The sequence below is a fragment of the Cornus florida genome, unplaced genomic scaffold, assembly GCF_030987335.1.
Source record: "Cornus florida cultivar Cherokee Brave unplaced genomic scaffold, ASM3098733v1 CherokeeBrave_3.0.0_Hap2_Chr06, whole genome shotgun sequence".
Classification (NCBI taxonomy): domain Eukaryota; kingdom Viridiplantae; phylum Streptophyta; class Magnoliopsida; order Cornales; family Cornaceae; genus Cornus; species Cornus florida.
This window is the reverse complement of record NW_026775576.1, coordinates 43,380,786-43,392,898: the sequence shown is the minus strand read 5'-3', so window position 1 is coordinate 43,392,898 and position 12,113 is coordinate 43,380,786. Positions and strand designations below refer to the sequence as shown.

Here is a 12,113-nt window from a genome sequence, read left to right as displayed (position 1 = left end):
GCGTCCTTGGAATGCAATACACCTTAAAAGGTATTTTCATTAGATAAGTTTGTCAATTTTGCTACGAATTCTTCACAAATAAGGTTGCGTATGCCCACAGTCAGTCAAATTTTTCTTTGTTTTGCTTCTATTATATTTAGTACAATTCAACTCCATTTATTTCTTTCCATAAAAATGGGGGCCACACTACTCTATGATTATGCAACTTTGTGTCACATTATGCAATTTTTATGCAAAGAAATTTTCATACTACTCTATGATTATGTGATTTTTATGCATGCCAAGTTGCACTATGCAATTTTTATGCAAAGCAATGTTAGAAGAAGTTATTAAAAAGCATTCGTCACAATGATTTTTAAAAGCATGAGTTATGGCCTATGGTTAAACCTCTCTGTCCCACATCGACAAAAAAGTATGTGTTACATTCTGTTATATATGGGAATATTCAAATAGTTGATTGCGGTGTAAGGAGGGCTCACTGGTATTAAAGGCTGCCAAGCCCAATACCAGAGGCATTCCTTACATTGACCTTTTTGACAAAGTTTAGTCTATGTCCCACATCGGATAGAAATAGAAAAGAAATGTGGTTAATATATACTTAGTTCACTACATTTGGTTGCCAAGAAGGGAGTATCAATGGAGGAAAGTCTCCAAAGTTAACAAATAGGAAACTTCTCAGCCACTGTTACTCGCTTTCTTGGCCTCCTATCATTTTTGAGTCTTCGGCCTCATGATAAGTTGTTTAAAAAAATATATATAAACCTCCCCTCAGGCTCAGCACCGAGGAGTAATTTATTCTCCTCGGACCCTAAGTGTCCGGTTCGGCAAACCTCCCCTCAGGCTCAGCGCCGGGGAGTAATTTATTCACCTCAGACCCTAAGTGTCCGGTTCTGCAAACCTCCCCTTAGGCTCAGCGCCGGGGAGTAATTTATTCGCCTCGGACCCTAAGTGTCCAGCTCGGCAAACCTCCCTTCAGGCTCAGCGCCGGGGAGTAATTTATTCACCTCGGACCCTATGTATCCGGTTCGGAAAACCTCCCCCAAGGCTCAGCGCTGAGGGATAATTTATTCGCCTTGAACCCTAAATGTCCAGCTCAGCAAACCTCCCCTCAGGCTCAGCGCCGGGGGGTAATTTATTCGCCTCGGACCCTAAGTGTCCGGCTCGGCAAACCTCCCCTCAGGCTCAGCACCGGGGAATAATTTATTCGCTTCGGACCCTAAGTGTCCGGCTCAACAAACCTTACTCTTACGCTCATATTCATTGACTCTAAGTTCGGTAATATGAGCCACGAGGTTGTCCCACATCGAAAAACTATAAGAAGAAACAAGTATAAATATACTTACTTCACACAAATCTATTTCAAGAAGGGTTCCCTTGACGGTTAAATCACCCTCTATTATCAGATAAACCGTTAGAGGAGATTTCTTCTTCACATCTTATTTATTTTGCTTCGGACTAGAACAGATAAGGAACCCTCAGGCAGGGTACTTTCCTTGAAAATAATTCCATCCAACAAAGTGTGTGCAATATTAAAAGCATACAAGCATACTCAATCGAAGCAGAATAATGACGACACAGCTTAAGAAACATGGTTATATCATTCATGTCTGGTTATATCATTCATGATTGTCATTCCCAATATTGTTTCATTACCACAAAAAAAAAATAATAATAAATAAAAAAAGAAAAAGAAAAAAAAGAGGTACTTGGTCCTACTTCCTCTTCGGATCAAACGGGGTAGATTCAAAAGTATCTACCACAGCTGGACTTGCAGGTGGAGGATTTGATGGGCCAGTTGCAGGAATGGAGACACTTGGAGCTGAAAGGACCTCAGGATGAGCTTTCACCATCTCGGTGAAAAGAACTTCAGCTTCCTGAGCCTTCGGACCCTCATCATAAGGGAAAGACACCCCCATATGAGTATCAAAAGCCTCGGGATCGGTTGTTTTTTCCCCTGAACCCTGATTGAAGCCGGACCTGAGGCTTTGGCGCTAGATAAGCGCACTAAACTGGAGTAACGCCCTTGCATCTGCCTCCCTACAATGATGCAAGTGCTAAGGGCATCATTCAAACGCTGGACTTCAGCCTTCAGCTACTCCACTTTTGCGTCAGAAGCAGGCAGACGCTTCTTATAAACATCCCTAGCCTCATATGCAATTTGTGCATTTGCAATGGCATGGGATGCCTTCTTCTCAAAATTACTGAGGTCTTTCTCCAGCTTCTGAATGGAGAGAGATTGAGCCTCAGTAGTGGCACAAAGAGCCATGGTGTGATACAGGCCCTGCGTTATCAGATAAAGACAATAACAATATAAGAAAATTAGTGAGATAGTTATGACAATGGAAGAAGAGGGAAGGAACAAACCTCTATGGCTCGAACAGGGGCAGATGGGAGTAGTTGTTCCAATCTCATTTTAGCAATAATTTCTTCATCCTTGGGGAGCCACATTCCCCGAGCAACAGCCAGTGCTGCAGATGGATCAGTGATCATAGAATCACCAATATGGAGGATGGACTTGTCAGCCCTCGAGAAAGAAAGAGTCCAAGGTGCCCCAGCCTCAGCAAGGACGTAAGCGCTGGCCTCATCTTCAGGGTTAATCTCTTCATCTTTCTTTCCTTTGCTTTTTGGGTTGGAAGCACTCTTGGGTTTCGTGGTTGAAGAATAAGTCAACCTCGCCTTCTTGTTCAAAGGAATTTCGTCAATCTCCTTCTCCTGTTCGTTTGAGCGTAATATAGTTAATGGGGCACTCTATGCAGCCTTCCTCTTCAAGGCTTTAGCCCTTTGTTTTTCTTCCTCAGTCATGGGGAAGCTGTCAAATGATGGAAGTGAAAGGTCCATGAGATCAGCGGCTACATCTCTGGAAGCAACTGCTTTGAGGTTTACAGAAATAAGCAAGTCCTCAACCGAAGGAGGGTCTTTCCAAACTTGCCCTTCAAGGAAGGAAAGCCTCTTCTTGGCAGCAGAAGAAGGAAATGTCACTGAAAAAACAACAAGAAACTCATAAATATATCAAAAGAATAAGACTCGACATGGGAAACAGCCAGAACAATCTTTATGAAGAAAGGGGGGATCTTCTATACCTAACTTCCCGAACTTGTGAGGGATTGGGAGTTTGCTCGATTGGGGCATAGCCCATCTCCCTTTAACAATTATCATCCTCTCTTTCCACTTCTTCTCAGAAGTAGGGAGGTCTGTACATATCTTTTGGTGCAAGGGGGAGGTGAAAAAGAAACGACCAGGTTCGGTCCCGTGCTTAGAAATGGAATAAGTAATCAGCAAGTCAGCCAGAGTTAGGTCAAGACTCTCCAGCCATCGGCGAATAAGAAGTGCCGAGATTACTCGAAGGAAGTTAGGGTTTACTTGCAGGGGTGCAATCCCCAATTTGTTGAAGACTAAGTGATAGAAAGGATGAAAGGGGAACCTAACAGCGTTGAGATGCCCAACAAAGAGGAGCAACTCGTCCTATCCGACGCCCTCACCGGCGCAAAAATTGGCGTCCTTGGGGTATTCTGCAATTTCTACCCCCTCAGGAATCTCGAACTCTTCCATTACAGATTCAATGGAAAACGGGATGCGACGAATAGATAAAATTGCGTTCCTTTCTTCCTTAGTGAAGATATTGTCTGACCCAGAGGTGGATGTTTCAGCCTGGATTGGGGAAATATCCAGCTGATTAACCGAGTCATTTGCAGGCTTAGGGAAGATCGAAACCCTAGGAAGAGGAACCCTAATGAGATTAGGGGAAGACGAAGGCGTGGACTCAGAATCTATGATTTATATACGCTCGGGAGTAGTCGAAGTACTTATAATGTAAGATTGGAAGAAGGAAAAGAAGAACTAACCTGGAGATATGAGAATATGAAGAACGCAGTAGACAGAACGAGCACACTGAGAACAAAAACGAGTCTTGAAGAAGCCCTTGAGTCAGAATAACAATAGACGCAAGTGGAAACGCCTCGTGCGAGAATGGCAACTGCACGACTTCAATTCCCCTTTAATTAGGAGCCGTAACCCAATTAAAGTGGAATTGGGGGCAAAGTGTGGAGGGAAAAATCTCCCTCCAATAAGAATGAAACGCGTCACCAGTATACAAATCTGCATTTGGCAGATCTCAGAAGCCCATCCGGATCAAGCCTAAGTTACGTTGTGCTTTAACCCATTATCATTTATGTTGGGCCTCCAAAGCTAGGAAAGAGTATCGATCAGCCCAACGTCACCGCTGTTGAAGTTTTGGTCCATTGGTCAAACCACGTACACCAAACCACATCCGGCCCAAGTATAATTAAATATGGCTCAGTCCTATTAAGCAAAGGAGTCAACCCGGAAGGAAAGTTTTTATACAAAGCAAGTTCTATGTAGGAAATATCATACAATGGAAAAAACTCTATTTGTAAAGAAAGTCATGTATGGGAAGAATTGGAGGACAAGCAACGCGAGTCCTATTATAATTCTACCAACTTTTGTGTATAAATAGAGGCCTAGACCTCCAATAAAGAGGCGAGTAACTCAATTCTTCTATAGACACTGTTCTTGTTTATTGAGTGTGTTATATTATTTTCTCTCAATCGTAATTGGTTGAACAGAATTTTGCACCTACACATATATTTTACTAACATCTCTTTCTCATACTCAATCTCCTTGTACCGGTGGAGAAAGCCAGCGATGGTAGAAATAGAGAGAGAGAGGGGGAATCGTGGAGAGGGAATGGAGAGAGAGAGAGAGGGAGAGAGAGAGAGCAGTGTTTTTTGTTGCTGACTTGGCCTGGCCACCTAGGATTCGCCGATTCAAATGATAAATCTGCATATTGAGTCAGAAGATGTATCATTTCTCTACTTTTTTTTTTTTTTTTTTTATATAATTACAGGGCTTTAGAATATGTTGGTCTTATACAACTCCAAAAAGCATTGTCAACACCCTTTCTAATATTTCAAACACCTAAACCTGAATAAACAATTATGTTGCGTTTGAGAATACTCCTGTTATTTACACAAACAACAAACAAGTGCATCGCGCTCAATGATGAATTATAGATTGCTCTCAGAGCTTGAACCTGGTGCACAAAAAATTCCCTTAATTTATGTAATTTAGTCCCTCGTAGCTAAAAGAAAAATTGTGCATCACCACCAACAACAAAAAGATCCAGAAGAGAGAAATTAAACCATTCAACTAATCACCGTCTTTAGTAGCAGGAAATTAAATTTTCTTTAAAAAAAAAAATAAAATAAAATAAAATTCTAACCTCAGTTTAGTTTAACTTTTAGTGGGTGGGCAAAATTGGGTACCCACACGTTTATTATATTCCTATTTTCAGTTGGAAAGATGCATAAAAGAAGAAGAAAACAGAAAAATTATAACCAGCTGCATAAGTTTTGGTTAAAATAGCATAAAGTGTTCCTTTAGTAGTGTTACTCCAGCTTATCTCAGGAATGATGAGATACACGAGAAAGAAAACAGAAAAATTATTACCAGTTGCATAAGTTTTGGTTAAAATAGCATAAAGTGCTCTAACTGCTCCAAATCCTCTAACAGTCTATAAAATTTTTAAAAAAATGCGAGTTTGTTTCAAAAAAGGTGAAGTTTCCTTGGATATTCTAAGATCAGACCCAACTACTTTAAATGAGAAGTTAAAAAAACAAAAAAACTCCTACCTAAAAATCAATACACCCACTTCATCACATAAAATTAAAAAGGGCAAAAAAAGAAAAAGAAAAAAAAAGAAACACAGACTCACGCACACATATATGTATATATATAGCTACTGTCGTACTCATCCTGCTACAAATCAAAATCTGCACAGAACTTCTCCCCTAAGTTCCCACATCACAACAACAAAATTGATGACTATTCATTATTTTGTTACTTTATGGTCAATTTAATGCTAGTATCTTCAATTTTCGTCACTGAAATTTAAAAATACATTCTGAACACTATATTTTGAAGTCTTTCCATTAGTAACTTGTTTCATGATCACATCAGATCTAGAAATATAAACAAGAAGAAGTAAGTTTGTAAAATTGGGGGAAAAAAAAATGTGCTGTTGCCATGTATGAAGGAACTGTGTCTCACCTGCTAAGGAAATGTTCTGCAGAGCTTTGCAGTCTTTCAACAAATTTGGAGGTATCTGGACAGCAAGAGATGCCAAAAAATCAATGCATAGCTTATACATGTGTTGTTACCTGAGTATACTTGCAAAATCCAAAAACTAATAACAAGTGACTTGAAATATGCAACACTACTTCAAAACGAAGATGCATGTGAAAGACCAGGGTTCAGGTTGTCAAACCCAAATGTAAGTCATGATAATAGGCATGGAGATTTTAGATATGAAAGTGTACAGTCTATAAAATGATTTCAGGAAACAGGTTAATTAAGGGGACGAAAAAGATTTGAACAGTGCACTTTAATCTGAATACCTGTTTCACATTATTATTGTCTAAGCAGAGTGACTTAGGTGAACAAGATTGCAAACTGCAGAGGGAAGTTCGTCAATAGAATTTTCTGCTAAAAAAAGATTCACAATAATTAAAATGAGTGAGAAAAGGGGTAAAAAGATAAACAAGCATGGTATATCAGGAAAAACAAATAAATTGATCACCAAGGTTCAGAGCAAACAATCTAATCCCTAAAATTTCATGGCCGATACGAACCTCTGAAGTTTCAGAAGGCAGGGGTCATGTTTTACCAATGAAAGTTGAAATAGTTTTCCTATCAAGCAATTTATCCAAAATTCTTGCAATAAAACTAAAGAGAATGTATGTAAAATGGAAGAATGAAGGCATAAACAACCCCGGCTTCCATCTACTACAAAGAATTTGTAACCATCAAGAGAGAAACTCATATGAGACTTGCTGTCTCGATGCTAAATCTCAAAATTGCAATCAAGATTAATGGTATGTACATGCAGTTAAAGAGATTCTAGTTGTTTGAAAATTACCGGAATTGTTTGGAGAGAGGAAAGAAAACAGATTGAGTTTCTTCATTCTCCCATTCTAACTTATTCCACCACTCTCTCTCACATTGAATTGATCTTAGAGCTCCTTTGCCGCTATTGGAGTCAAATGGAAGTTTTTTAAGTTTCGGACAGCCGTCCACATGAATTTGGATGAGAGAGGGGAAGGGCAGTGGATGACTATAGATGCTCTTTAACTCTGGTAAGTCCCACAGACTCAATCTTTGTAGCCTTGCAAATACACTACTCAAACTTCCTTCCCTACTTGCAATAACATCATCATCTGTACTGCAATATTTCTCCGCATCTTTTATTACTTGTTCCATTGCATCACAATCATTAATTGCTAAACTTAGAAGGTTTGGCACCCATATTAGCCATGTTAGATCTCTCAAAACCCTGCAGTATCCGATCCTGATGTGCCCAAGGTTACGAAAGCTTTTGCTTCCTGCATCTATTATTATATGATCCCGCGGATTATTTTTATTGTATTTGTGAGGAGGTACTGCGCCCCTCTCTCCTTCCTCCCACCTCATTGACAACTCCTCTAAATCATCACATTCAGAAATTTCAAGCTTTTCTAGTCTCTTTAAGTTCTTCTGTAGAGAAGACAATTGCAATGCACTTGAGCCTCTGTATTTTCTGATGCATAAACCAAACGTGCAAGTTTGTAACTTTTCACAACTTACAAGTTTTTGGAGTGCCAATTCACTTTTCACCGTCAAACTTAAATATTGTAGGTCATTCAAGCATTCCACTTCATACAATAACAATTCATTACCACCAAAAAGGATACTTCCTTCACAAATTTCCTCTGATGAAACACCACTATTTTCTATCTCCAACCTCTGCAGAATCAAAAGACTTGATATGACTTGCGGCGCGATTATATCAAGTTTCCACATACAATTCAGATATAAATACTTCAACTTTTTCAATGATTTAAGCTCAATTGGCAACTGATTTATGCCGGTCCCGGAGAGATCAAGATGTTGCAAAGAAAACAACATAAAAAAGCTTGCTGGTAACTTCTTGAGATTTGCATTCCATGACAGGTCTAAAACTTTGAGAGTTGGCATAAACTGGAAGAATCTATCAGAAATGGTCATCAGACCATTAGAATAAAGATTTAAAGTCAAGAGATTGGGACATCTAGGAGTTCCCCTTAATTCCTCAATTGAATTCCTCGACAAAAATACTCGTTCGGCCTTCTCCCATTTAGAAATAGGAGGTGTTGTGGTCAGCTCACGATGTCCTCCTTGCACCAAATATTTTCTCATTCTTCTTCCCATCATCCGAAATTATCCACAGTGCCATGTCACGAATCACGTCATGCATGTTGACACAATTGTATAATTTGTATTCTCTGCTATCCAACAACAAACATGCAAGCTTCAACCTACCAATAATATCATATGCCAGCTTAAAAGCCTCATCAATGTTATCGCATTCATCATCAAGAAACCCCTCACCTATCCACAAATTTATGAGACCTTCAACATTAATGTCCCAATCTTCTGGGTATAGAGCACAATATAGGAAACAAATCTTAATCGTTTCATCAGATAAGCTATCATAACTGAATTTTAAATGACGAAACACGTCATCTTCCATACCTGCAATTTTGAATGTAGATGATTTCTTCAACACACCTATTGCATGATTCCATTCCTGGGGAGTTCTCTTGCTTGCCATGGCTCGTCCAATCGTAATAAGGGCCAGTGGCAATCCGGCACATTCTTTGCATACAACTTTCGCGAGCTTCTCTATTTCAGGGTCAGAATTGAGGATCTGTACTCCCACCTTATCTTTAAACAAATCCCAGCCTTCCTGCCATGCCAAGCATTCTACTTTAATGCTCTTCTTAGCATTCATAAGTTTGCACACTTCCTCAGATCGGGTGGTGAATGCTATCTTCGCCTTATTTTGATTGCTTGGAAGTGGAACTCCGACTTCAATTAGATCAATGCGTTTCCATATGTCATCTAAAAGAAGCACAAATCTCTTCATTTTCAAGAACTCAAAGATATCTGCTTGTTTCTCTTCTTGGCTTTTATTCCTCCATTTGTTCTCTGGAAAACCTAGTTTTTTCCCAATTTTATCTTGCACGCTCTCCACACTACTAAGATCTTTAGATACCACAACCCATATCACCTCATCGAACTTTGGGCCGCTCAACTGATCATTTGCAAGCTCGTTGTTGAGTTTCTTCAAGAGAGTTGTTTTTCCGACTCCCCCCATCCCATATATACCGATGATTCCCACTCCATCATCATCATCATCATCATCATCTCTAAGGAGTGCCAAGACCTTGTGAAAAGTTGAATCCAAGCCGAGAGTCCTGTCGAGAGGAATTTGTTGGGCATGTGCCGGGGCCATTGGTACAGCCACAGTGGTGAAATTTCCTTCATCCTTTAGATCAGCCACATCTTGTAGCTTTTTACACACTTTCTTCCCGAGTTTATGGCTAGATCTGCAATTCCTTAGACAAAATTTGAGACATCTTCTGTGGATCTCTTCATCACCTTGTTGGAGAATCTGGTCCACTTCCCTCTCCAGTTGTTCAACTCTACGAAGCCAGCCAACTACTTGTTCCATGGGTTGCATTTGTTGCCTCTCAGCACTTTGAACTTGTCTCCGAACATCGTTTCTTTTCTCTATCAATTTTTCCTTTTCACTTCTCAAAGAGTTGAGATTATCTTGGAGATGACGAATATAGTTGGTTGTGTTTCTGATGCAACCATAGAATCTGCATGTAACATCGACGATTGGGCTCACAAAGTTCATTGCTATGCTAGCTTTGAAGCACGATTACAACACTTCAGGAAAGAAATATAATTGAAGAGGAGAAAGACTTGGCAATAAATGAAAGAGATGAATATAGAGAAATTATACTAACTCGCCCACGGGATACTGATTTGAATGGACAGTGGATCTATCATCTTATATTATCTCATCATGTTGCTTAAGAAATTATGTTGGAGAAAGTATTAGTGGAAAATTATACTAGAACCACATAATAATGTAAAACTTTAATGGAAAAAAAATTGTACGGAGTAAAATTTTGGTGACTTTTTTTTACTTTAATCATAAGTATGTGTTTGGTCTGTTTTGAGAAAAAAGTTTCTAATTAAATTGTTTTCAGATATATATATATATATATATGTATGTATGTATAAAAAAAATGCATTGTTTGAAAAAATTGTAACCAAAAAAATTTGTGTAAATTTTTTATTTTCCGTTTTCTGAAAATGTGAAATTATTCCAGCTGAATGAAAAAAGCCTAAACTTTTTTAAAAACTGAAGAAAGATTGCCACCTGCTAACCCCATTTTTACTTGATGGAGAAGAGAGCATCCATGCATTAATTTAACCCTTTTTAGTTTTATTTTGGAGTTGTTTACTATAAAAATCGTTTCTCCTTTTGCTTTTAATCTGTGCAAGCATAGTTTATTTCTGTAGTAAAAATATGTAACGTAAGATGTATTTTAATTTTACCCTACGAAATCACATAGAGTTTGAATTATTGGACGACTATAAATACAAAGATGTATAATTCAATTATTTCCGATTGCTGTCAAAAAGAAAATTACTAATCTCACCTAAGGGACCGCGGGGACACGAAATGGAAAGGATCTTGATTGAAATTATTGGTGTGCATGAATGGGTTGAATCAAAAGTTTTTGGTGAACAGCAAAGCCTTTTGCCAAATAGGACGTGTTTGATTTAATAATTAGAATGCTATGTTATTATGTATACATTAATTTCGCTTTTGCAAATATAATGATAATAGTATCTCCAACCGTGATGTATATATATATATATATATATATTTTGTTTGTATAAATATGATGTGTCATGATAAATTTACACAAAAATTTAAGATTATTTATTTTTAGCTCCAATATTTTGTGTCAAAATATATCTCCCAATAAGAACCAACTACGTGTTCTGCCGGGACTCCACATAATTTTTACAAACCTACTTAATATAGGGTTGATATTTTAATGGAATGAGAAAGAGGGAGGAGAAAAGAAATATGTTGATGTGTGTAAAAAGGTTGTATAAATACACAACAATTTTACATATTAGTGATGTGACAGTGTATCTTATACATCATATGTAGCCGTGTATATTTATTTTAACAAACCATTGGATATGCTCCAATCTTATGTGTAGATTACAAAAAAAATTAGATTTTTTTTTTTAGCTCCAATTGTTATTTTATACCTTTTGTTAAAAAAAATATTTCCCAATAACAACCAACCACATGTCATGCAAGTACCCCACAAAACTGTTATAAACCTACTTAATATATGGTTTTGTGTAAAAATATATATATATATATATATTCTCCAATAACAACCAACCACATGTCATGCTAGTACCTCACAAAATTTTTATAAACCTACTTAATATATGGTTAATTTTTTAAATAAATGAGAAAGAGGGAGGAGAAATGAAATATGCTGATGTGACTGTGTAAAAAAGATGTGTAAAATACACAATAATTTTACACATTAGTGACGTGACAGTGTATCTTAACCGATTGCTTGAAATTAAAAAAAAAAAATGCACATAATACATGACGGTATATATTTTACACAAAATAATATTTTAATGAATTGCTGGGGATGCTCTAATAATTTGAGTTATGACCCATCCATGTCAATGACAATTACCAAAGGAAAGAAAAAGGCAAAAAATAAAAAATAAAAAGAATAAAAGAATAAAAAAAAAAATTACTTTGGAATGGAAAGGGACAGATAATATATGGTGGAAGTTAATCTAGGTTAGATTGTACTGTATTTTGTTTTGGAGTAATCTATTATATTGCTTGTTACAAAATAATTTGTTTTAGATTTTCTTTTATTTTTGTATTTATTACAGAGATGATTTGGGGAAAAAACAAGGAAGCCAAAAAAGCGAAGAAGAAAAGGAAAGGATAAACTAAGAAGATAAGCCACTAATAAAGTTGACTCAACTATATCGAATATGGATGGCCCTTGTTTGTTCAAAATTCTCTTCAATTTAGTTTTGAAAGTTTAATTTTCTCTTTTGGTATGGTATGCTTGTATTCATGAGAATTGAAATGTATTAAACAACAGTATCACATATATAGTAACTTAATTTTTTTATTTTTTATGAGTATTGATCAATCAATT

At 37.4% G+C, this 12,113-nt stretch overlaps 1 pseudogene; it reads right to left on the bottom strand.

Annotated features, from left to right (window-relative positions):
- Positions 1–4,813: 4,813 nt before the first annotated feature.
- On the bottom strand, positions 4,814–9,932 carry LOC132311379 (probable disease resistance protein At5g63020; annotated as a pseudogene).
- Positions 9,933–12,113: the final 2,181 nt, after the last annotated feature.